This window comes from Protopterus annectens, chromosome 6.part0 (assembly GCF_019279795.1).
Source record: "Protopterus annectens isolate FY-2018-M chromosome 6.part0, PAN1.0, whole genome shotgun sequence".
Taxonomy (NCBI): Eukaryota; Metazoa; Chordata; order Ceratodontiformes; family Protopteridae; genus Protopterus; species Protopterus annectens.
The window spans coordinates 1,864,036,516-1,864,062,117 of NC_056737.1; positions in this window are offsets into that span (position 1 = coordinate 1,864,036,516).

Here is a 25,602-nt window from a genome sequence, read left to right on the forward strand (position 1 = left end):
ATGTGAAATGTGACATCCTGTAGACCATGATGCACAGAAGACTGAGGTATGCTGAGCAGAAGCTGAAATACACAGACACTGGGTTACTAATAGCATACTAGGTAGTGGACACATGTCAGAACTACACATGCTATGGGGAATTAACTACCACAAAGATGGTTTACACAATGGAAACATGCTGGATAAGTCAGGATGTGTGGCAGACACACCATCATGACTCCATCAGATGAGAATGACACCTAAGTCACCCATATACAGTGAAACATATATTGACATGGCAGGCATGCACATGGTAACTATTGAAGGTCAGGTCTATGTGTGTGCACACACAGTGATTGCCATAACTGGTTTAATCAATGTCATGCATTATTGTGAGACAACCCGCACATGGGCATTCTGTGGGCAAAATTTCTGAATCAAAGCCATAAATAATTGTGATATATTTAGAAAGGGTATGTGCATCCTGTAGTGTGTTTTCCCAGTTGCCAAAGGGATAATACCACTCCCCTTACACACTTGCTGGATTCAAACCCCTACTAACTATGTTATGACACTAGAGACGGACGCATTAAGAGCGCTATTACTATTGGAATTTCTTTTCTCCTGATATACTTATAGGGTGCTGACATCATCAGTGTTTAGAAGGGAATGAGCATCCTGTGGTGTATTTTCACAGTTGCCAAAAGGATGTTCTTTCATACATACTTACCCTTTCACACACTTGCTGGATTCAAACCCTACTAACTATGTTATGACACTAGAGAGATGCATTAGCAGAGCGCTATTAGATTACTGGGAGAGTCTTCTCCTGATATAATAGGGTGCTGACATCATCAGTGTTTAGAAAGGGAATGGCATCCTGTGGTGTGTTTTCACAGTTGCCAAAGGATTTCCTTTCATACACACCCCTTCACACACACTTGCCACTGCTGGATTCAAACCCCTACCTATGTTATGACACTAGAGACGGACATGCAAAGGCTATTCACATTACTGGGAGATTTCTTTCTCCTGATATACTTATAGGGTGCTGACATCATCAGTGTTTAGGGAATGGGCATCCTGTGGTGTTTTCAGTGCCAAAAGGATGCTCCCTACACACTTACCCCCCTTCACACACTTGCCAGCTGGATTCAAACCCCTGTAACTATGTTTGACACTAGACGGATGCATAGCCTAGCTATTGGGCTTTCCTTTCTCCTGATATACTTATAGGGTGCTGACATCATCAGTGTTTAGAAAGGAATGAGCATCCTGTGGTGTGTTTCCACAGTTGCCAAAGGGATGTTCCCACGGTTCACACACACCTGGATTAAACCCTACCTAACTATGTTATGACACTAAAGGCGATGAGCGGGCTGCACATTACTGGGAGATTCTTTTCTCCTGATATACTTATAGGGTGTGACATGATCAGTGTCTGAAAGGAATGAGCATCCTCTGGTGTGCACAGTTGCTAAGAGTAACATTTGGACTAATGTGAGCATGCCCAGTTCAGCCTTCCCATGGCATGTTGTGTGAAAGATGTCTCATTTATCAAAGTGTGTGCATGCCCAGTGTGAGCTTTCCATATGTTGAACTCTGCAGCCCATCACATTTGTGGATGAGTGTGACCTTAAATATCTCCAGTTTATGGTTGTGTAGTGTGCCATGTTGTGTAGTTACTGTCCAAATGCTTTTGTGTGAACACAACAGGATTATACTGTGCCTGCAGGTTTTGCATGGGATACTTTGCATACAATTGTCAACCCGTTCATGCACCACAGTACTGTATGGTGTAGTGGTTCAGTACTTTCACTGTGGTGGACGTATCCTGGGCTTTAGTCCTATCACTGCTACATTTCCATAGTGAGCACAACAGCCTGGTTAGGGTCAGTTGTCATCTGCAAAAGGTGGTGCCTCTACGGACCCTGGTAATTACTTCATGCAACAAGTCTGTCTGCAAAGCTATGGAGAGGATCATAATGGAGCTCATAAACAAGATATAGGGACATGCAGACATTGGACCCGTCCCATGGCTGGTCAAGGGCAGATCATGCCTGAACTGATTTCTTCAAAACAGTCATAAGGCCATTGCTGAGGGAAGGCAGTCCATGCTACCTTGACCTTGCAGCTGACACAATACCCCCTGGTGTGCAGATCTACCAACTAAATGTAAACCCATATGTCACAAGATGGGTTGCAAACTGGCTTAAGGACAGGACCCACAGGGTTGAGTTGCTGGCTATGTCAGACTCCAAGCGGTCAGTGGTGTCCCACAGGGCTGTCCTTGGCCCCATTGTCATCTACTTCTCAGAGGTACAGGCCAACATGGGAGGACTTTGGCTGACAAGGTTTGCAGATGACTGCAAACTGCCATACTGGACAGTGCATCAGACATGGATATCCTTCAGAAGGACTCACGGACACTGATAGCTGGTGCCAGAGCCATGGCCTGAGTTAAATGCCAAAACGGTATAGTCATTCCCTGGGAAAAGCAAGGTAACCCCAAGCTACCATGTATTTGGCAATCCTCTAAGCACAGAGGTTATCATGGACCTGGGGACCCAGGTTGACAGTGGCCTTTCTTGACACTCACGCGTTGCTAATGGCTAGAAAGACCTTCTACATTGCCCACCTGATCAGAAGGGATTCACATCCAGATCTAGTGAGGTCATTGTTCCCTGTACTCTTCACTTATCAGACCTGATGACAATGCCCCATTCTGGATGTATCTGACATCTGCAGCAATTGGAGGACCCCAGTCCACACCAAAGGATTAAGGGGCTCCAACATCTGTCATATGCTGCCAGATTGAAGACACTCCAGCTCTATTCAGTCACATACCATCTGCTCAGGTGACATGGGCCTGACATAAGGCCATGTCAACCAGGAAGTAATGGACATGCTCCTCAAAATGTATCCACCACACCACTAGCAAGTGACTTACCTTAGCAGGATATAATAGGACATATTGGGTAGATTACACTCAGAGACTCCCTATGCTGTGGAATACAATCCCGGTCCATGTGAGGCAGAGCACCTCACTGGTCTGTTCAAGGGAATCTGACCTGTGGATGGGAGATCATAGTTTTGGGATCGATCTCTGTGTCACTGCTGGACAGAGGGACAAACTAATGGGCACAGTATTGTTTATATAAGGGTGGCATTTGCCTGAAACTCTGGGCTGGGCTTATAACAGCCTTAGGGCAGATAGCCTAGTATAAACCTATGTACCTATCTGACCATGTTGCATTATGTTCGATATGACTACTTACAACAGCCTCATCAACATCAGTAGTGTATTCCACAACATAGGTGTACATTGGCAAACACTACGATGTGCCCTAGGCCATTTCTAATGCTAGTCAGAGAGTGTGTTTGTCCTTGACACATTGTAAGTGTGGTTTGCCATGACATATGTCTTGTTTAGTATACTGTGCCTCTGTCTACCTGTGACATAACAGTGATACCAGGTAAACCTACCATCTCCATACACTCATTAAGATTCCTTTTGAGGAGAATCAATGAGTGACTCTATGGATAACCTGTACTGGTAGTTTACTCATGCGTGGGGGTGGCTTCTGTGTTATGGATAATGCAGTACAGCTTGTCCTATGTATGTCAGTGCTGGGGTTCAGGTCCCTCATGTGCATAGCTCACTGCCATTCAGATTGTACAAGGTGCAGCATGTTCATTGATTCCAGCTTGGACATGGCTTTCTACATCAGGCATAGCTTGGGTCTGGGTGGCCAGCATGGCAGTGTGCGGAGTTGCACTCTTCAAGCTCTTTGATACTCCTGGTGAGGTACTGTTGTGGACTTTACAGTTGATGGAGGTGTCTGCTGCAGGCTGTTGCAGTCAATTGTAATGCTGATGAAGGATAACTGCAGAACCACAATGACCTCCCCTTATCTAGATGTCATAACCTTCATGATTAGGTTGGTATATGGATTGTTTCTGTTAACACTACAGCCACATGTTTGCCAATGCAGCATATCTATCACCTTGTGTACCCAGGTCTGTCATTACGTTAAGTATGTAATGGGTTAACACCTATGTGGTAATTGGTGGTCACTTACTGTATATCCACAGAGGTTGACTATACAGTTTTCTCCATTTAACATGCTGACATGGCTATGGCACCAGTTGTCTTTTTCTATGTGGCCCTTTTGTGGGATGCTTGTGTCAGCTGGTGTCAGATATGTTGGGTGGTTTGTAGTCCTTTGCAAACATGTTCAGGCACAGTCCTTACATGTTGGCCTGTACCTATGGGGCATATATACCCGACGGGGATCTCGGACCAAGCTTTGGGATACCTGTTATATGTGGTTTGTAGTCTTGAAGGGCATGTCTGACCATGTCAGTTCTGTCATTGGTCTGGTTTGCAACCCTCTAGTGACATTGGGGTGTATATAAGCTGGTGAGCATATCTATATTGGAGGGGGTATGGGGCTTTGCAAGGTCCAGCTACACTGTGTGGACCACATTGCCTCATCAGTGACCTCATCTGTTTCAACTGAGTCACACATGTTTGGGGGCAGGGTCTGCACTTAATCCACACTGGGTAGGGTCGGTGTCAATAGATCCCCAATATGGGTTGTGTCTGCATGTGCTTTCCATAGCTGGCAGACCAAGCTTCTCAGGATTCTGTGGTGGTTGTTTTAGTATCCATTCAGGTGACACCTTTCTTGGGACACCACTGTTGTTGTACACTGCTCTTTGGGTACATATCCTGTGATATATGTCAGGGGGCAGTCTGCTGGGAAAGATATTTGGCATTATGGGGGGTTGCACTGCACCTGTCAGGGATGTGTTGGATGTGTGTGTGTTTGGTGTGTTTGTAATATTTGTGTGATCCAGAGCATATTTCACGCTTATACCATCAGTTGCAGCAGCCTTGGGTTATCCTTAGTGTCCTGTACAATTTGTATCATAATAGGTTCATAGGTTCATACTAGGCTATCCACCTAGGGCATTTGTTACACAGTGCTGTGGCTTTTGGTATGGTATTATGGCCAGCTTGTGGTCTGGATGACACAGTAAAGACCCCAGTGTACATCTACAATTATCCATCCATTTTGCTAACTTCCTGTTGAAGAGTGTCAGTGAGGGTCTCTGCCTAACATGTAGTGGTATTCTGTTCCAGGGTGTAGAGAGACTCAGGGTTAGGTGTCTGTCCCTCCAGCACATCCTATTTGATTTTGTGTTAAGGTTGACATCTCTGACTCACACAGCTCATGGCTTTGAGTTTTCTGGGGTGGAGCATGTCCATTACTTCTGTGTTGGACATGGACTTGTACAACAGACATTGCCTCTGTGTTGGCAGTATGTGACTGCATTCAGCTGTGGTGTCTACAGCCAGGCAGCATATGAGATATATTTGAGACCCTTTCTGACTCTTGCTGAGGTACCTTTGAGGTCTTTCTAACTGCTGCAGGTGCCAGGTAATGTACATCCCACATGAGGCATTGTATACAATATGGTCTGATAGGGGAACAGTATAGGGCACAATGACCTTTGTTACGTAGATGTGAATCCTTTCATGATACAGTGTCCAATATAGACAGTCTTCCTAGACAAATTGGCATGTGACTGTCACATAACAGGTGACTGTCCACTTGTGTCACTAGGTCCCTGATTACTCCTTCCACATAATGGTTTACCACCTATGTGGTAATTTGTGTGTACCTTGTTTTATTTGGTGGTACATTCATACTGTCCACTGTCTTCAGGACAGTGGGGTGGGGTTCCTGTGTGTGAGAGTGTGGTCTGTAGCATGCTACAGACTGTACAGCAGTCTTGCCTACAGTTAGTTGCACATGGGTGGACTGCAATGACATAAGCATTGTCAGTTAACTGGACGTATGGCTGTCTGTGCTGAATATGGATACTCACCCTCCTTTTATGTTTTGTTACAGGTTTTGTGGCCATAACACATGATATGTGGTATTACCTGGTAGTGCTGGTGTGCTGTCACAAGGCTTGCAGCAGGTTTGTATCACTGGACAGACATCAATGTTCTCCATACTGGGGAGGGCCTCAGGAGCATGCATATTGAGGTTTTCACATCTGGAATTGATCAGCATTACCCTTCTGTTTCTTTCCAGTTTTGTGTTCTAGTGGTGGTTGCTCTTTTTGGCCTTGCCTACAGGGAGAATCTCTGTAGTTTGCAAAAGCCTTAGGCAATATCCAGGCGCTCATGGGTAACAGGTGCAAGCCATCCCTGGACAGCATGTCTCACTATGGAGTCACCTATTACAACTGTATCAGGCATGTTGTTTCTCCTTCTGTCCTGTGACTGTTTGGCACACCAGCTTTGTACCATGTTACATATATTACATGTGCTATGTCTGGGTTTTTTTATTGGTGTCTGCTTTGGAGGCTTGTGTTGGCGTTGTGTGTTTGTAATTAGGGCCTCTGTGAATGTTTTTGTGTTTATGTGTTTGGTTTACAGTCGTTGTAGGTCTATGTGGGCTGGGTTTGTGGTGTATGTGGTTACCTTGTCCTCCTGACTAGTTTGACAGTACTGATTTGGGGTGCTCAGGCCAGTTTGGCTACCTTTGCGTCTATCACATACATTTGTGGGGTGAGTTGTTGTTGTGTGTGTGTAGGACAGGTGTCACATTGCCACTGGATTCACATATTTACTTGTTTTGCCTGGCCTTAGTGGATTGTATGTGTGGACACATTTTATTGCCATACTGATCACTGATTACTTCACTTTTCATGTTTGATCTATCATGTGGTAGCTTCCTCATTCTCTTCAATGGTTTAGTAATTTATGGTCCAGCATGCCAGATGCCTGGGTGTGGCATTGTGTCTTGTTGTTTGTGATTGCAGACTTCAAGCACTCTTGGGTGTGTTCATGGTATGGCTGTATAACATGTTCTGCAGTGTGTCCCATATTATGGACCTGCACAGGGCTTTCATGGATTCCACATTGGTTTGTAGGGGTGCAAGCTATGCTTTATACATGTGTTTCACTGTGGTAGTCTGGCCAGGGACTGGGGTCGTGATGTGTAACTACAGTGTGAGTACTCTATGGTCTGGTCTTACCAGTGAGGGATACACTTCTCATCTTGACATCCGGTACACATATTTCTGATTATCACATCCAGTATGCTTACCCCTCTTGTGGAAGTGTTACATTTTGCATGTCCGTTTTGTTTGATGGATTCTGGGAAATTGTCTACACTTGTGTCAGTGCTAGTATAATACAAAGAGTATAGTGACAAACACCTCATAAGCTGACTCCACACTTCTTTGGACTGAGATGGTATCCGTTAAGCCCACTGGGTCAGTGGAAACCAGAACACACAATGGTGACTCCTTCACAGACACTTTCTACGGACATCTCCGAGATAGCATGGACCATGCAATCACAAATAATAACATGACCCACTCCACCAAGGGAAAGTGGCCTGTCTGGTGGACCCCAGCCATAAACAAACTGTATAACAGATGAAGGATACTAATGCAAGACAGAGTTACATCTCCTAAAGGGAAGGCAGCTGTGAGCAGCACTAGTAAAAAGCTACATTCTCTCATAAAGACATCCAAGGTCAACTTTGAGACATAAACACCAAAGGATAAAGATAACCACTGCCTTCTTCAGTTATGTCAGACACCTGGGTGGGAACCTCAGATATGCTCTGAGTTGGTATATATTTCAGTGACCTGACAGATATTGGCAACATTCTGGCAGACAGGTTCAGTGCAATTTTCCCCTCCCTCACCCCAAAGAAGATAGTTATCACAGATGAATGTAACCTCACTGTCATCTCAGATGTCCATGTGCCGCACTCAGCAAAGACAAACACAGCATCAATGGGACCTGATGGTATCCCCAGTTGCATGCTATGTGAACTCAGAAGGAGCTAAACCCGTATATACATGCTATATAACCTTAGCCTTGCTACAGGATATGTACCTGAACACTGGCGTGCAGCAACAGTGGTCCCACTCCAGGAGATGCCTCCACAGACCCTGGAACTACCACCACACAGCTTACCAGCCTTGTCTGCAAAGCTATGGAAGAGTCATTATGGAGCTCTTAAACAGAGACATTGGTGACCTACAGACCCTTGATCCCACCCAGTTCAGCTTTGTACAGGGCAGATCCTGCCTTTTGCACCTAGCTGACTATTTTGATACTGTCAGTAGGGCCATTGATGAGGGCTACTTGGTCACACAGCCTACCTGCACTTGGCTGGGGCCTTTGACACAATACCCAGGCATCATAGACAAGCTCAACAGCTGAAATATACATCATATATCACAGGATAGTTTGCAAAATGGCTAGAAACAGAACCCATAAAGTTTGCAGGTGTTGTCAGATTCAAAGCCAGTCACAACTGGTGTCCCACAAAGATCTGTCCTGGGACCCCTCTTATTTGGCATTTACTTTTCAGATGTGAAAGCATACATAGGAGGGTTGTGGCCGACAAAGATTTCAGATGACTCCAACCTAGGCACCATAGTGAATACATCACATCCTACAGAATGCCGTCACAGATAGCTGGTGCTGGAATCATGGCCTGAAACTGACTGCAAGAGATGTGTAGCCATCCCCTTTGGGAACAAAGTACCCACAAATCAATACATAGACAGCAACCCACTGAGCACAGAATACAAATCAGACACCTGGGGACACATGTAGATAGTGACATCTCTTTGACACCCATGTTGCCAAAGTGGTTAGAAAGACTTTCTATCTTGCCCACCTTATCATGAAGGATTTTCCATCCAGATCACAGGTCATTGTACCACTATACTTCTCCTATATCAGGCCCATGATTGAATACAAAGCCCCATTTGGTATGTATCTACTTGCACTACTGCTGGAGACCCCAAAAATGTACCAGGGATCAGGGTCTACACATGTCATATGCTTCCAGACTAGAAATCCAGCTTTCAGTGGCAGCATGCCTGCAGGTGTGCCTGACATACAAGACCATGTCCAATCAGGATGTGGTGGACATCCACTGCAAACAATCCAAATCCACAGAACCATGGGAGCTGAATTTGAACCTCAGCACATACATGTAGGTGCTGGAGGGACAGAGTCATAACTCAGAGGCTTCTCACACTCTAGAAGATCCCAGTTCATGTTAGACAGAGTCCCTCACTGACTCTCTTCAGAGAATCTGGACAACTGGATGTGGGTTGGTTACCCCAGGGTCCTCCTGTGTCACTACTAGACAGAGGCACAGTCAGGTATTCAATTATGTAGGGGTCATAATGTGTCACTACTAAGTGAGAGGTTTCGAATCTATTCTGTACACTTATTACCACTATAAGGGGTGGCAATAGCCACATCACTATGGCTAGGCATGCACTAGGGCAGATAGCCTAGTAGTAAACTATGACACTATGAAACTGGTGTATTGTGTTGTCAGTCAAGCTATATGTGGTTTGGGGGCTTGATATCTTCATGTCTTCCAACAGTTTTTGTCTATTCCTTCTAGCATGTCAAGGGATCAGTTGCTAGTGTCCTCTCCTGCTCAGCTGGTGAACCTGGGAATATTGAGGCAATGTTACAATTGATGTGACAACCCTGTCCTTCTCCACAAAACACATGCATGCTAATGCAACTGGAGTGAGCTCTCTCAACATAGGACTGGCAGGGAGGAGGAGGTGATACACAGTCTCCATAGCACTATCACAACTTCAAATCATACACATAAACACACAAAGACTACTGATCAGATCTACCATAACAGCAGAGGCCACCAAGCGACACCAAACAACTTCCACAGGGCACAGCACATGCAACACATAGACCACAGAGTCAGTGTGCCAAACATTCACAGCCCAGGCCAAACACAATCAGACACCGTCATAGGTGACTCCATCTTCAGACACACTGATGTCCCCTCACCAGATTGAGTGGAGAAGGTCACAGTAAGCTGCCTGTGGGCACTGGAATCCACCACATAATACAAGCACTCAGGTCACTCAACTGCAAGTACAAGTATGACTCAGTCATTGTCAATGCTGGTGTGAGCGACCTGAGATGTACCTCCTGGACTACATGAACAGAGACATAGAGGCTCTCTGATTATGTAGCCCAGGCAGGTATGACCCTGACCTTGAGCAGTATCCTACCTTCACCAAGAATTATGCCACAATACAGAGACAAGATGACCAGCTGTAATTAATGCCTTAATCTATGGTGTCATTCAAAGGGGATCCAATGTCCATCTGCCTGGGATGACATGCTGGACAAGCCACGCTGATTCACAGGGGGCTTGCACCTGTCACCCCTGGGCTTCCGATTGGCTAGGGCTCTTGCCACCCCCATTGTGCCTTTTTAGGCAAGGCTCAGATTCTAACCTACCACCCTAGAACACAAGAAGGAAATAAACTAAGGGTAATGCTGCTCAATGCCAGATGTCTCAACCTTAAGATGCACGCACTCGAAGTCCTTCTCAGTATGGAGAACATCGATGTCTGTGCTGTGACTGTAACCTGGTTCAGGGCTCCTGACAGCACCCGGCAGTATCAGGTGTTACCTCATATCATGCATTCCGCCCCAAAATCCAGGCGACACCAGAAGGAGGTGGGTGTCCATATTCATCAAGGACACCCTCACCTCAAGGTTGGTGGCAACACACGATGCATCGGAGGCCATCCAGGTGCAATTAACAGGCAAGACTGCTCTGCAGTTTGTAGCATGTTACAGGCCACCCTCTCAAACTCAGGAACCTCACACAGCTTTCCTGCTGAAAACACTGGAGGGATAAATGTATCTCCAAACACCATCATACTGGGTGATTTCAACTATCCAAATATAGACTGGGATCACTACTCAAGCCCCAACACTCTAGCCCAAAGGTTCCTAGAGTTCATAACTCATATGCCATGGAACAACTAGTCACCATCCCCACAAGAGGAGACAACAGATCACATCATCATGTACATGGGGTCACAATGTTCAACACCAGAAGTATACCCATCATTGGTGAGATCAGATCATAAACTAATATCACTGGAAGTCCACATCCGCCCCCACCCCAGATAAAAGACCACAGTGAAGAACTTCTCAAAAGCCGACTTCACACTTCTAAAGACTGGTGTGGTCTCTTTCAAAGGCCCCCCAGCGGAAACCATTACCCAAGCCACTGAATCACTTACAAATGCCTTCTACCAGCACCTCCAGGACTGCATGGATCAGGCAATCCCACAAAACAGAGACTCTTTGTACCAAAGGCAAGCTGCAGTCTGGTGGACCCAGCCATAAACATGCTCTACATCAGAAAGGAGGGCTACTACAAGATAGAGCAAAATCCGTGAGAAGGAAGACACCCTGCTCATTATAAGTAAAGAACTGAGATCTCCCATAAAATCATCCAGGGCATTTTGAGAGAGAAAACTCGCTAGGACTCAGAAGACAATCATGAGGCCTTTTAGCTATGTTGAAACCTGGGAGGTGACTCCCAGATATGCTCAGAATTAGTTCATAATGATGTAAAAATCACTGAACCTACAGACATTGCCAACATACTGGCTGACAGGTTCAGTGCAGATTCTCCCCTCCCCAAAGGGAGATATCTATACAGGATTGTAGCCCCCAAACATCTCAAATGCTCAGGTGAGAACTGCTCTATCCAAGGAGAAACACAGCATCCATGGGACCAGATGGTGTCCCCGGTTGTGTCCATGAACTCAATGAGGAATTAAACCGCAGTTAGGGCAGCTGTTTAATCTTAGCCTCACCTCAGGATATACCCAAGGAGTGGCGTCTGCAAGCGGTGGTCCCACTTCACAAAGGAGGTGCCTCCACCGACCGGAAACTACCATCCCATCAGCTTGACAAGCCTGGTCTGCAAAGCTATGGAGAGGATCATAGTGGAAGTCATAAATGAAGACATAGGGGACTTGCAGACATTGGATCCAACCCAGTTTGGCTTTGTCAAGGGTGATCATGCCTTTTAAACTTGGTTGACTTTTCAGAACGGTCACCAAGGCCATTGACAAGGGCAAGGCAGTCCACACAGCCTACCTTGACCTGGCAAAGGCTTTCGATACAATACCACTCGGGTATCATTGACAAACTCACCAGCTTAAATGTGAACCCATACGTCACAAGATGGGTTACAAACTGGTAAGTGACAGAACCACAGGGTCAAGTTGCTGGCTGCCATGTCACACTCCAAGCCTGTCACAAGTGGTGTCCCACAGGGCTCAGTCCTGGGCCCACTTTTGTTGGGCATCTACTTTTGTGTAGTACAAGGAAACACAGGAGGTTTATGGCTGACAAAGTTTGCAGATGACTGCTAACTGGGAACCATAGTTGATAACCCATCTGACACAGACATCCTTCAGAAGGGTCTCATAGAAATGGATAACTGGTGCCAGAGCCATGGCCTAGTTAAATGCTAAACAATGCATAGTCATACCCTTCGGAAGAACAAGGTTACCCCTAGTTCCCATATAGGTGGCAATCCTCTAAGCACAGAGAGGTTATCAGGGATCTGGGCACCCAGGTTGACAGTAACCTTTTGTTTGACACTCATGTTGCCAGTAGTTAGGAAGACCTTCTACATTGCCCACCTGATCATGCAGGGATTCACATCTAGATCAAGGGAGGTCATTGTTCCCTGTACTCATCACTCATCAGACCAATGATTGAGTACAATGCCCCATTCAGAATGTATCTGACCCGACACCTGCAGCAATTGGACAGGCCCACATTCCTCACCAGAAGGATAAAGGGTCTCAAAATGTATGTCCTATGCTGCCCGACTGAAGGAACCCCAGCCCTATTCAAGCGCCTACCCTCTGCCCAGAGGGGGCCCGTGCCCGACATACAAGGCCATGTCCAACCCGAATTAATGAACATGCTTCACCTCAAACCTCTAAATCCATCAGAACTACAAGGCAGGAGACTTAAACCTCAACACTATTAATAGGGCATGCTGGAGGGACAGATTCATCACCCAGAGACTCCTATGCTGTGGAACATTATCCTGGTACATGTGAGGCTGGGCACCTCGCTGGATTTGTTCGAGAGAAATCATGACCATGGGATGGGAGATCGCAGGTATACCCCAGGTATAACATCAGTGTCACTGCTTGACAGAGGCACAGCAAAATAATGGGCATATTATCCTTAGAACTGAAGGGGTGGCGGAAGCCACAAAACTCTGGGCTAGGCTTATATATGCCCTAGGGCAGATAGCCTAGTATGAACCTATGAACCTATGAACATAGGCCTGGTGCAGTTCCTGCTATTAGGACAGTGGTCTGCAGCAAGCTATTTATTAGTAGGTAGTTTTAGCAATTGGTATTTGACCATGGCTAATCCATGTTCCTTCTTGTTGTGGTACCAACATGGGGGTGTGGTTATCCATGACATTTATTGCTAGTCACCCTCGTTTTGTAGCTTGTTCCATGTTTTTGCACATGTACATCCTGTATGAGGTGTGACCTGGTAGTGTTAGGTGCTGATGTGGGCTTTGACCCAGTTGTCTATTACAGCACTGATATCTACATCCTCTATACTTTACACTGCATCTTGCTGTTTATACTTCTGGCATTGGGTAGCATTACATCTAGGTTCCTATCCTTGTGGTATCTATGAATGTGGGTTTGTGTTTTGTGGTTTATGATTGGTGAGGGTGGATGTTAGTCAGGGTCCTCAGGTGTGCATATGGTACATGGTGTTACATTACTTGACACATGGCATTCATGCCTCAGGTGGTGCAGGGCTGCCTCTGTTGGATGCATACTACACTCCTGTACATGTTTGGAAGCAGGTTGTGTCATGTTAGGCATCCCTGTTACTGTATATGACTGAGTCAGAGTGGGTATCAGTCCCAGTGTTCCTACTGACCAAGTGTATGTGCTATCGTTGCCTCTTTGCCAAGGCCAGGGCATACTGGGCCTCCTTCTGCCTACTGGGCAAGGTCAGGTTGTTCCTCCTCCGAGTCACCCTCTGCCTGTGGTGGCCTTGGCAATGGTGGGGTATGTTTGGCCCAGCCCTATGCTGGTCCTGCTGCAGCTGTTTCCAGGATCATATTATGTAGCATAGCATATATCATGATCATTTGGGTACATGTAGTTGGTGTGTACTGCAAGGCTCCACCAGATGTGTCCAGACACGGGAACCGTGACTTGAGCAGCCCAAACGCTCTATGACATTACGTGTTTGTCGTGTGCCTCATTATGGCGTTCCTGTTCAGGTGTGTGTGCATTTCTGATGGGTGTCATCAGCCACAGCTCAAGTGCATAACCTGCATCCCCACTAGGTGTCCGTGTGGGAAGTCCCCACTGGCAAATGATTGGTACAGCTCGTCAGATGCCAGATGTGGGAATCATGGTAGCTCCCAGGGCAGCCAGCACACACATTCATTATTATGCCCTGGGCATCACACACGACCTGGCAGTTGGTGGAGGGAAGCGGTTCATGTAGGCTCTACCCGCTCACCAGCTGGTGCTTTGATGCATATGTGCGTGCAGTCTATTGCACCCAATACCTCAGGGTATCCCTATTTGCTGGAAGAGCATATTGCTGGCCACAACCTCATGGGGATTGGGGAAATATACATGATCACCGACATGTGCTGACATGGCATCCAGGAACTGGTGCAGTACCCTGGAGGCTGATGCCTGTGATATCCCCATCATATCACCAGTTGGTCTCTGGAAGGTACCTGTTGCTAGTATTCTTAGGCCAACACATACCTTGGTTTCCACTGGGATGGGTTCCCCTCTGTTGGTTCTATGTGTGGTGGCCTGCACAGCTCAACAATCTGCTGCAGAGGTCTCTGTCCACTCTGTAGCGCTCTCCATCTCCAGCTCATGTAACCCATGGTGACCCTGGGCCTGTATACTCTTCTCCTTCTCCTTTGGGTTGTCTGTCAGCATCTGCATTGTCACCACCCTCAGCAATTCGCCTATGCCTGATTATAACAGCTATGGCAGCCCTAGCATTTCTGCTCTGAGTTCAGCTTTTTCAGTTTTCAATTCTGATAGCTTGCAGTATCTCTTAGAAACAGCCTGCACTGCTCTTTGCAGTGTTTTAAGTGCTGGGTTGGGCTTCTAGTCTGCCTGTGTAATTGCCTGCTTCAATTGTTTCCAATTAACTCCAGCAGTATCCTCTGGCAGTTTCCTGTTTTGGTTCCTGAGCAATGTGCACAGCTAAGCACGCTCACAGTTACACACACATCCCCCATTGTTAGCGCGCACACTTACGGTGTGAACTGGCTGATTCATGTTAAAGCGCACACATGCCCGCGCAAACCGTTGTAAATGGTTTGCAACACATGTTGAACCTGCCTTACAGCGTGCGCATGCATATATCAAGAAAGTTGAGTGTAGGGATAGTGTGCACCCTCTGTTTCTTGACTTTCTAGTGTTCTGTTGGGACACACCTCTCCTGATGTCTGTCTGTCATCTGTCACCTTACATTGCCCTCCAATCTGATACATTTACTTCTATCATTCCCCCCCGTGATGCCACCCACCTCTTACTCTGTTCCTCCCCCTTCTGTAACTCTTACACTACTCAGAAAGTGCTCATTACCTATGTGGCAGTGTGATTCAGTATTGTAACCCGCATTTACATAGGATTGCCTAGTAATGCTTAGTTACATATCTTACGGAGTTTCCCCTTGACAACCACTACACGGAGGCCATATTGTTTTGGTCTGCTAGTCCCTCCATTGACATTCCATGTAATACATAAATCACAATTGTGGGCTTATAAACGGTTTTCAGTTTTAGGCAGCGCGTTTCGGTGCTATCATAATCCCCCGAAAAAAAAGTTATTTAAAATATTTTTGCAACACTTTTCATGCCAATGGCCACATATTTGGCCATTGGCATGCTAAATGATATGCACCCTTTATTTGGAGCTGACATAGCTCCGTTTTCAAATTGCAGAAATGTACTCAGTTGTCAGCTGAGTACATTTCTGCAACTAAATCCGTTACACGGACTGGTTTGCTTTCTTGGATCGCTCAAATACCTCATTTGCATATCTTTCAGCTGCAAATGAGGTATTGAGCATTCCGCACCAGTCCGTGTAAGAGCGTGTTAGCTGTCTCTTACACGGAGGTTTGGGCTGTTCCTGGATCGGGAGGCTTACACAGAGGCTTACTCTTAAACTCCGTAAGCCTTCCTGAATCTGGCCCAATAAAACAACAAGTTTTGTATTAGTATACATTTCCTGAAGGGTTTGAAGTCAGAAACATAAAGGTCTGACATTATTTAATGACTTTCATACCCAAAGTTTTGCCATGAAACCACAAATTTTATAAAGAACAGGCCAAAATAAGGCAAAATATAGACATTCTGCAAAAATATGGACAGCTGAGATGTAAGACAAAACATGCTTATATTTTCATTGTATACTTAAGTTTAAGACTTTTTGTAATAAGTTTTTTAAAACAAGGCAAAATATTTTAGTTTACTATAAGCCTGTACCACTTTGAATAGGCAATTTGTAGCTATGAAAGTCATATATAAAGTTGTAGTGAATGTTGTGTACCACAATGAATGATTTAGTAATACTTATGAGAAGTTAAGAAACAGAAGAAAAAAATGGACTTTAGTGAATGTAAAATGAAAGGGTTAATGTTAGATGCAATACACTCTGTAGTACTTCCTTGTTATTGTATGTTTTCAGTCTTTTTCAAAAAATAAACATTTGAGCTTCCCCAAAGTCAGTTAAGTATGATGACAGATTTTATTAATTTTTTACATATATTTTTTATATATAAAATTATTCTTTCTAATAACGAGAAGACTTGAATTTTTTTATCTCTCTCTCTGTCTTTTTCATAATGACTAGCAATTTAAACTCTTTTGTTTGCTCACCATGATATTATTTCATATTTTACGGAGATGAGTTTGATATCTATGATTAGTTTCAAATGAACAATTTGGCAGGGTAGCAGTATATTTTATTTGTTACTAGGAGAGGACCTCCTTGTATTATGAAACAATAGATAGTAATTTTAGAAAATTGATTAGGAAGCTGGACATGCAGTAGTGGCTGAATTTAATATTACATTTAATACTAGATTACAAATTTAGATGGAATAAAGAAATTGGAAGCTAGGTAAACAAAGGTGCTTTTTGTGAGCTATTTTCTGAAAATTGAGCAGCACAATTAATGTACAACAGAACTAAGGTTTGAATAACTTTCTACAATCTGAATGTAGACTGGTAGAAATTCAAGGCAAATAACATTATTACTGAAGGCAGAGACAACCCATAGTTAATTGTTTGATTCTTGGAATATACAAGGTTTCAAAACATGTTATTTATGTAGTTTGCCAAAAGTTATACAGGAGTGGAAGGTATTGTTAAACACAGGGTTAGTAAGATATGTTTTCAAATTGAGACATCCTGTCATGGTATATCACACACTGAAGCAGATTTAGGATAGTTACATGGAAATCTTTCTAGAAATGATTTTACATTGTGCAAAATTTTTAGTGAAATGCTCCTTTTTGTAGATCCTGTATTTTGGAGATGCAATACAAGGCTGGGTAAGCATATTTTGGGGGTTTGTACAAGATGCAGTAGGCTTGAGGTAGCATCAGCATTACTAACAAATGTGGCGTTACACAGAAATATATAATTAATTAGAACATTATTTTTATTAGGATATGTGCCTATAACAGTAAAAACAAACCTGCTGCTAAGAAGGGTTTTCTGTGAGTATGGACATCTGATCAAGACTAACTAATGATGACATTATACAACTTATGGATTAGACAGATAAAGATGACAGCAGTATAGGTGAGAAGAAATTGTGGAATAAGTATCTAGCACTTTGTTTACTGTAACATATGTGTGTTTATATACATATATATATATATATATATATATATATATATATATATATTTATACACACACACACACACACACACACACACACACACACACACACACACACACACGTGCAGTTCTAAATACCTAAACAAATAAATATCAATATAAATTATTGACAAATATATATATATATATATATATATATATATATATATATATATATATAAACTCCTTAATACTGACAAAAACACTAGATAGTGACAAAATTGAAGTTATACCAGGAAAGGGTATATACTGTTTTATACTGCTATGCAACCTCAGAGCTGGTAGGTATTGTCAGTCAAGCAATATAATGTGGTTTGGGGGGCTTGATATCTTCATGTCTTCCAACAGTTTTTTGTCTATTCCTTCTAGCATGTCAAGGGATCAGTTGCTAGTGTCCTCTCCTGCTCAGCTGGTGAACCTGGGAATATTGAGGCAATGTTACAATTGACTCATGTACACAGACAACCCTGTCCTTCTCCCACAAAACACAAATGCATGCAAGAGATGCAACTATATAGCCAAATTGGAGGCTGAGCTCTCTCAACATAGGACTGGCAGGACCAGAGAGGAGGAGAAGGTGACCACACACACTACAGACCCAGTCTCACATAGCACTATCACAACTTCAAATCATACACATAAACACACAAAGACATACTCGGAGCCTCTGATCACAGATCTACCATAACAGCAGAGGCCACCAAAGCAGACACCCAAACAACTTCCTCCACAGGGCACAGCACATGCAACACATAGACCACAGAGTCAGTGTGCCAAACATTCACAGCCCTTAAGGCCAAACACAATGCGAGACACACCCGTCATAGGTGACTCCATCTTCAGACACACTGATGTCCCGCTCACCAGATTGAGTAAGGAGAAGGTCACAGTAAGCTGCCTATTGGGCACTGGAATCCACCACATAATGCAAGCACTCATGTCACTCAACTGCAAGTACAAGTATGACTCAGTCATTGTCCATGCTGGTGTGAACGACCTGAGATGTACCTCCCTGGACTACATGAACAGAGACATAGAGGAGCTCTCTGATTATGTAGCCCAGGCAGGTATGACCCTGACCTTGAGCAGTATCCTACCTTCACCAAGAATTATGCCACAATACAGAGACAATGTGACCAGCTGTAATAATTGGCTTAATCTATGGTGTCATTCAAAGGGGATCCAATGTCCATCTGCCTGGGATGACATGCTGGACAAGCCACGCTGATTCACAGGGGACGGCTTGCACCTGTCACCCCTGGGCTTCCGGAATTTGGCTAGGGCTCTTGCCACCCCCAATGTGCCTTTTTTAGGCAAGGCTCAGATTCTAACCCTACCACCCTAGAACACAAAGAAGGAAATAAACTAAGGGTAATGCTGCTCAATGCCAGATGTCTCAACCTTAAGATGCACGCACTCGAAGTCCTTCTCAGTATGGAGAACATCGATGTCTGTGCTGTGACTGTAACCTGGTTCAGGGCTCCTGACAGCACCCCGGCAGTATCAGGTGTTACCTCATATCATGCATTCCGGCCCCAAAATCCAGACGACACCAGGGAAGGAGGGTGGGTGTCCATATTCATCAAGGACACCCTCACCTCAAGGTTGGTGGCAACACACGATGCATCGGAGGCCATCCAGGTGCAATTAACTGTAGGCAAGGCTGCTCGGCAGTTTGTAGCAGGTTACAGGCCACCCTCTCAAACTCAGGAACCTCACACAGCTTTCCTGAAAACACTGGAGGGCATAAATGTATCTCCAAACACCATCATACTGGGTGATTTCAACTATCCAAATATAGACTGGGATCACTACTCAAGCCCCAACACTCTAGCCCAAAGGTTCCTAGAGTTCATAACCTCATATGCCATGGAACAACTAGTCACCATCCCCACAAGAGGAGACAACATACTAGATCACATCATCATGTACATGGGGTCACAATGTTCAACACCAGAAGTATACCCATCATTGGTGAGATCAGATCATAAACTAATATCACTGGAAGTCCACATCCCGCCCCCACCCCAGATAAAAAAGACCACCATGAAGAACTTCTCAAAAGCCGACTTCACACTTCTAAAGACTGGTGTGGTCTCTTTTAAGGCCCCCAAGCCAGCGGAAATCATTACCCAAGCCGCTGAATCACTTACAAATGCCTTCTACCAGCACCTCCAGGACTGCATGGATCAGGCAATCCCACACAAAACAGAGACTCTTTGTACCAAAGGTATGCGTGCAGTCTGGTGGACCCCAGCCATAAACATGCTCTACATCAGAAGGAAGGAGCTACTACAAGATAGAGCAAAATCCGTAGAAGGGAAGACACCCCTGCTCATTATAAGTAAAGAACTGAGATCTCCCATAAAATCATCCAGGGCACATTTTGAGAGAAAACTCGCTAGGGACTCAGAAGACAATCATGAGGCCTTTTTTAGCTATGTTGGAAACCTGGGAGGTGACTCCCAGATATGCTCAGAATTAGTTCATAATGATGTAAAAATCACTGAACCTACAGACATTGCCAACATACTGGCTGACAGGTTCAGTGTGGATTTCTCCCCCCCCAAAGGGAGGGATATCTATACCAGGGGATTGTAGCCCCCCATACATCTCAAATGCTCAGGTGAGAACTGCTCTATCCAAGGCGAGAAACACAGCATCCATGGGACCAGATGGTGTCCCCGGTTGTGTGCTCCACGAACTCAATGAGGAATTAAACCCGCAGTTAGGGCAGCTGTTTAATCATAGCCTCACCTCAGGATACATACCCAAGGAGTGGCGTACGGCAACGGTGGTCCCACTTCACAAAGGAGGTGCTTCCACCGACCCCGGACACTACCGTCCCATCAGCTTGACCAGCCTGGTCTGCAAAGCTATGGAGAGGATCATAATGGAACTCATAAATGAAGACATAGGGGACTTGCAGACGTTGGATCCAACCCAGTTTGGCTTTGTCAAGGGTGATCATGCCTTTTAAACTTGGTTGACTTTTTCAGAACGGTCACCAAGGCCATTGACAAGGGCAAGGCAGTCCACATAGCCTACCTTGACCTGGCAAAGGCTTTCGATACAATATCCCACTCGGGTATCATTGACAAACTCACCAGCTTAAATGTAGACCCATACGTCACAAGATGCGTTACAAACTGGTAAGTGACAGAACCCACAGGGTCAAGATTGCTGGCTCCATGTCACACTCCAAGCCTGTCACAAGTGGTGTCCCACAGGGCTCAGTCCTGGGCCCACTTTTGTTGGGCATCTACTTTTCAGTAGTACAAGCAAACACAGGAGGATTATGGCTGACAAAGTTTGCAGATGACTGCTAACTGGGAACCATAGTTGAAAACCCATCTGATGCAGACATCCTTCAGACGGGTCTCATAGAAATGGATAACTGGTGCCAGAGCCATGGCCTATAGTTAAATGCTAAACAATGCATAGTCATACCCTTCGGGAAGAACAAGGTTACCCCTAGTTCCCATATAGGTGTTACTCCTCTAAGCACAGGAGAGGTTATCAGGGATCTGGGCACCCAGGTTGACAGTAACCTTTTGTTTGACACTCATGTTGCCAAAGTCATTAGGAAGACCTTCTACATTGCCCACCTGATCATGCAGGGATTCACATCTAGATCAAGGGAGGTCATTGTTCCCCTGTACTCATCACTCATCAGACCAATGATTGAGTACAATGCCCCATTCGGAATGTATCTGACCCGACACCTGCAGCAATTGGACAGGCACCAAACATTCCTCACCAGAAGGATAAAAGATCTCAAATGTATGTCTTATGCTGCCCGACTGAAGGAACCCCAGCTCTATTCAGTCACCTACCGTCTGCTCAGAGGTGGCCTGTGCCTGACATACTAGGCCATGTCCAACCCGGAATTAATGAACATGCTTCACCTCCAAACCTCTAAATCCATCAGAGCTACAAAGGCAAGAGACTTAAACCTCAACACGGCTATTAATTGGGCATGCTGGAGGGACAGATTCATCACCCAGAGACTCCCTATGCTGTGGAACATTATCCTGGTACATGTGAGGCTGGGCACCTCGCTGGCTTTGTTCGAGAGAAATCATGACCAATGGATGGGAGATCGCAGGTATACCCCAGGGATAACATCAGTGTCACTGCTTGACAGAGGCACAGCAAAATAATGGGCATATTATCCTTAGAACTGAAGGGGTGGCGGAAGCCACAAAACTCTGGGCTAGGCTTATATATGCCCTAGGGCAGATAGCCTAGTATGAACCTATGAACCTATTAACATAGGCCTGGTGCAGTTCCTGCTATTAGGACAGTGGTCTGCAGCAAGCTATTTAGTAGTAGGCAGTTTTAGCAATTGGTATTTGACCATGGCTAATCCATGTTCCTTCTTGTTGTGGTACCAACATAGGGGTGTGGTTATCCATGACATTTATTGCTAGTCACCCTCGTTTTGTAGCTTGTTCCATGTTTTTGCACATGCACATCCCTGTATGAGGTGTGACCTGGTAGTGTTAGGGTGCTGGTGTGGGCTTTGACCCAGTTGTCTATTACAGCACTGATATCTACATCCTCTATACTGTGTGTGTTTACACTGCACGCATCTTGCTGTTTATACTTCTGGCATTGGGTAGCATTACATCTAGGTTCCTATCCCTTGTGGTATCTATGAATGTGGGTTTGTGTTTTTGTGGTTTGTGATTGGTGAGGGTGGATGTTAGTCAGGGTCCTCAGGTGTGCATATGGTACATGGTGTTACATTACTTGACACATGGCATTCATGCCTCAGGTGGTGCTGCAGGGCTGCCTCTGTTGGATGCACATACTACACTCCCTGTACATGTTTGGAAGCAGGTTGTGTCATGTTAGGCATCCCTGTTACTATATGACTGAGTCAGAGTGGGTATCAGTCCCAGTGTTCCTACTGACCAAGTGTATGTGCTATGCGTTGCCTCTTTGCCAAGGCCAGGGCATACTGCGCATGCCTCCTTCTGCCTACTGGGCAAGGTCAGGTTGTTCCTCCTCCGAGTCACCCTCTGCCTGTGGCGGCCTTGGCAATGGTGGGGGTATGTTTGGCCCAGCTCTATGCTGGTCCTGCTGCAGCTGTTTCCGCAGGATCATATTATGTAGCATAGCACATATCATGATCATTTGGGTATATGTAGTTGGTGTGTACTGCAAGGCTCCACCAGATGTGTCCAGACACCGGAACCGTGACTTGAGCAGCCCAAACACACGCTCTATGACATTATGTGTTTGTGCGTGTGCCTCATTATGGCGTTCCTGTTCAGGTGTGTGTGCATTTCTGATGGGTGTCATCAGCCACAGCTCAAGTGCATAACCTGCATCCCCCACTAGGTGTCCGTGTGGGAAGTCCCCACTGGCAAATGATTGGTACAGCTGCGTCAGATGCCAGATGTGGGAATCATGGTAGCTCCCAGGGCAGCCAGCACACACATTCATTATTATGCCCTGGGCATCACACACGACCTGGCAGTTGATGGAGGGGAAGCCCTTGCGGTTCATGTAGGCTCTACCCCGCTCACCAGCTGGTGCTTTGATGCATATGTGCGTGCAGTCTATTGTACCCAATACCTCAGGGTATCCTGCTATTTGCTGGAAGAGATGCATATTGCTGGCCACAACCTCATGGGCATTGGGGAAATATACATGATCACCGACATGTGCTGACATGGCATCCAGGAACTGGTGCAGTACCCTGGAGGCTGATGCCTGTGATATCCCCATCATATCACCAGTTGGTCTCTGGAAGGTACCTGTTGCTAGTATTCTTAGGCCAACACATACCTTGGTTTCCACTGGGATGGGTTCCCCTCTGTTGGTTCTGTGTGTGAGGCGTGGCCTGCACAGCTCAACAATTGCTGCAGAAGGTCTCTGTCCACTCTGTAGCTCTACTATCTCCAGCTCATGTAACCCATGGTAGGTGACCCTGGGCCTGTATACTCTTCTCCTTCTCCTCACTTTGGGTTGTCTGTCAGCATCTGCATTGTCACCACCCTCAGCAATTCGCCTATGCCTGATTATAACAGCTATGGCAGCCCCTAGCATTTCTGCTCTGAGTTCAGCTTTTTTCAGTTTTCAATTCCGATAGCTTACTTTCTTGCAGTATCTCTTCTGAGAAACAGCCTGCACTGCTCTTTGCAGTGTTTTAAGTGCTGGGTTGGGCTTCTAGTCTGCCTGTGTAATTGCCTGCTTCCAATTGTTTCCAGCAATTAACTCCAGCAGTATCCTCTGGCAGTTTCCTTGTATTTTGGTTGTTTCCTGTTTCCTCAGGGGGAGCAATGTGCACACCAGCTGAAGCACGCTCACAGTTACTTAAACGCACGCACACATCCTTACATGGTGTTAAACGCACGCACACATCCTTACACGGTGTGAACTGGACTGATTCATGTTAAAACGCGCGCACACAGCCTTACACATGTGCACACCCGCGCAAACCGTTGTAAATGGTTTGCAACACGCTCCCACATGTTGAACCTGCCTTACACGCGTGCACACACGCGCATGCACGTATATCAAGAAAGTTGGAGTGTAGGGATAGTGTGCACCCTCTGTTTCTTGACTTTTCTAGTGTTCTGTTGGGACACACCTCTCTCCCTGATGTCTGTCTGTCATCTGTCACCTTACATTGCCCTCCAATCTGATACATTTATTTCTATCATTCCCCCCCGTGATGTCAGCTACCTCTTACTCTGTTCCTCCCCCTTCTGTAACTCTTACACTACTCAGAAAGTGCTCATTACCTATGTGGCAGTGTGATTCAGTATTGTAACCCTCATTTACATAGGATTGCCTAGTAATGCTTAGTTACATATCTTACACGGAGTTTCCCCCCCTTGACAACCACTACACGGAGGCCATATTGTTTTTGGTCTGCTAGTCCCTCCATTGACATTCCATGTAATACATAAATCACACAATTGTGGGCTTATAAGCTTCGGTTTTCAGTTTTAGGCAGCGCACCCCATTTGCGCGGGTGTGTGCTGCAGTTAAACATCATAATCCCACGAAAAAAAAAAGTTATTTAAAATATTTTTGCAACACTTTTTCATGCCAATGGCCACATATTTGGACATTGGCATGCTAAATGAAACATATGCACCCTTTATTTGGAGCTGACATAGCTCCGTTTTCAAATTTGCAGAAATGTACTCAGTTGTCAGCTGAGTACATTTCTGCAGCTAACACGTCCGTTACACGGACTGGTTTGGCTTTCTTGGATCGCTCAAATACCTCATTTGCATATCTTTCAGCTGCAAATGAGGTATTGAGCATTTCCACGCCCAGTCCGTGTAAGAGACGTGTTAGCTGTCTCTTACATGGAGGTTTGGGCTGTTCCTGGATCGGGAGGCTTACACAGAGGCTTACACTACTCTTAAACTCCGTGTAAGCCTTCCTGAATCTGGCCCAATAAAACAACAAGTTTTGTATTAGTATACATTTCCTGAAGGGTTTGAAGTCAGAAACATAAAGGTCTGATGTTATTTAATGACTTTCATACCCAAAGTTTTGCCATGAAACCACAAATTTTATAAAGAACAGGCCAAAATACAAGGCAAAAATATAGACATTCTGCAAAAATATGGACAGCTGAGATGTAAGACAAAACATGGCTTATATTTTCATTGTATACTTAAGTTTAAGACTTTTAGTGTAATAAGTTTTTAAAAACAAGGCAAGAGCTGTTTTAGTTTACTATAAGCCTGTACCACTTTGAATAGGCAATTTGCTTAGCTATGAAAGTCATATATAAAGTTGTAGTGAATGTGGTTG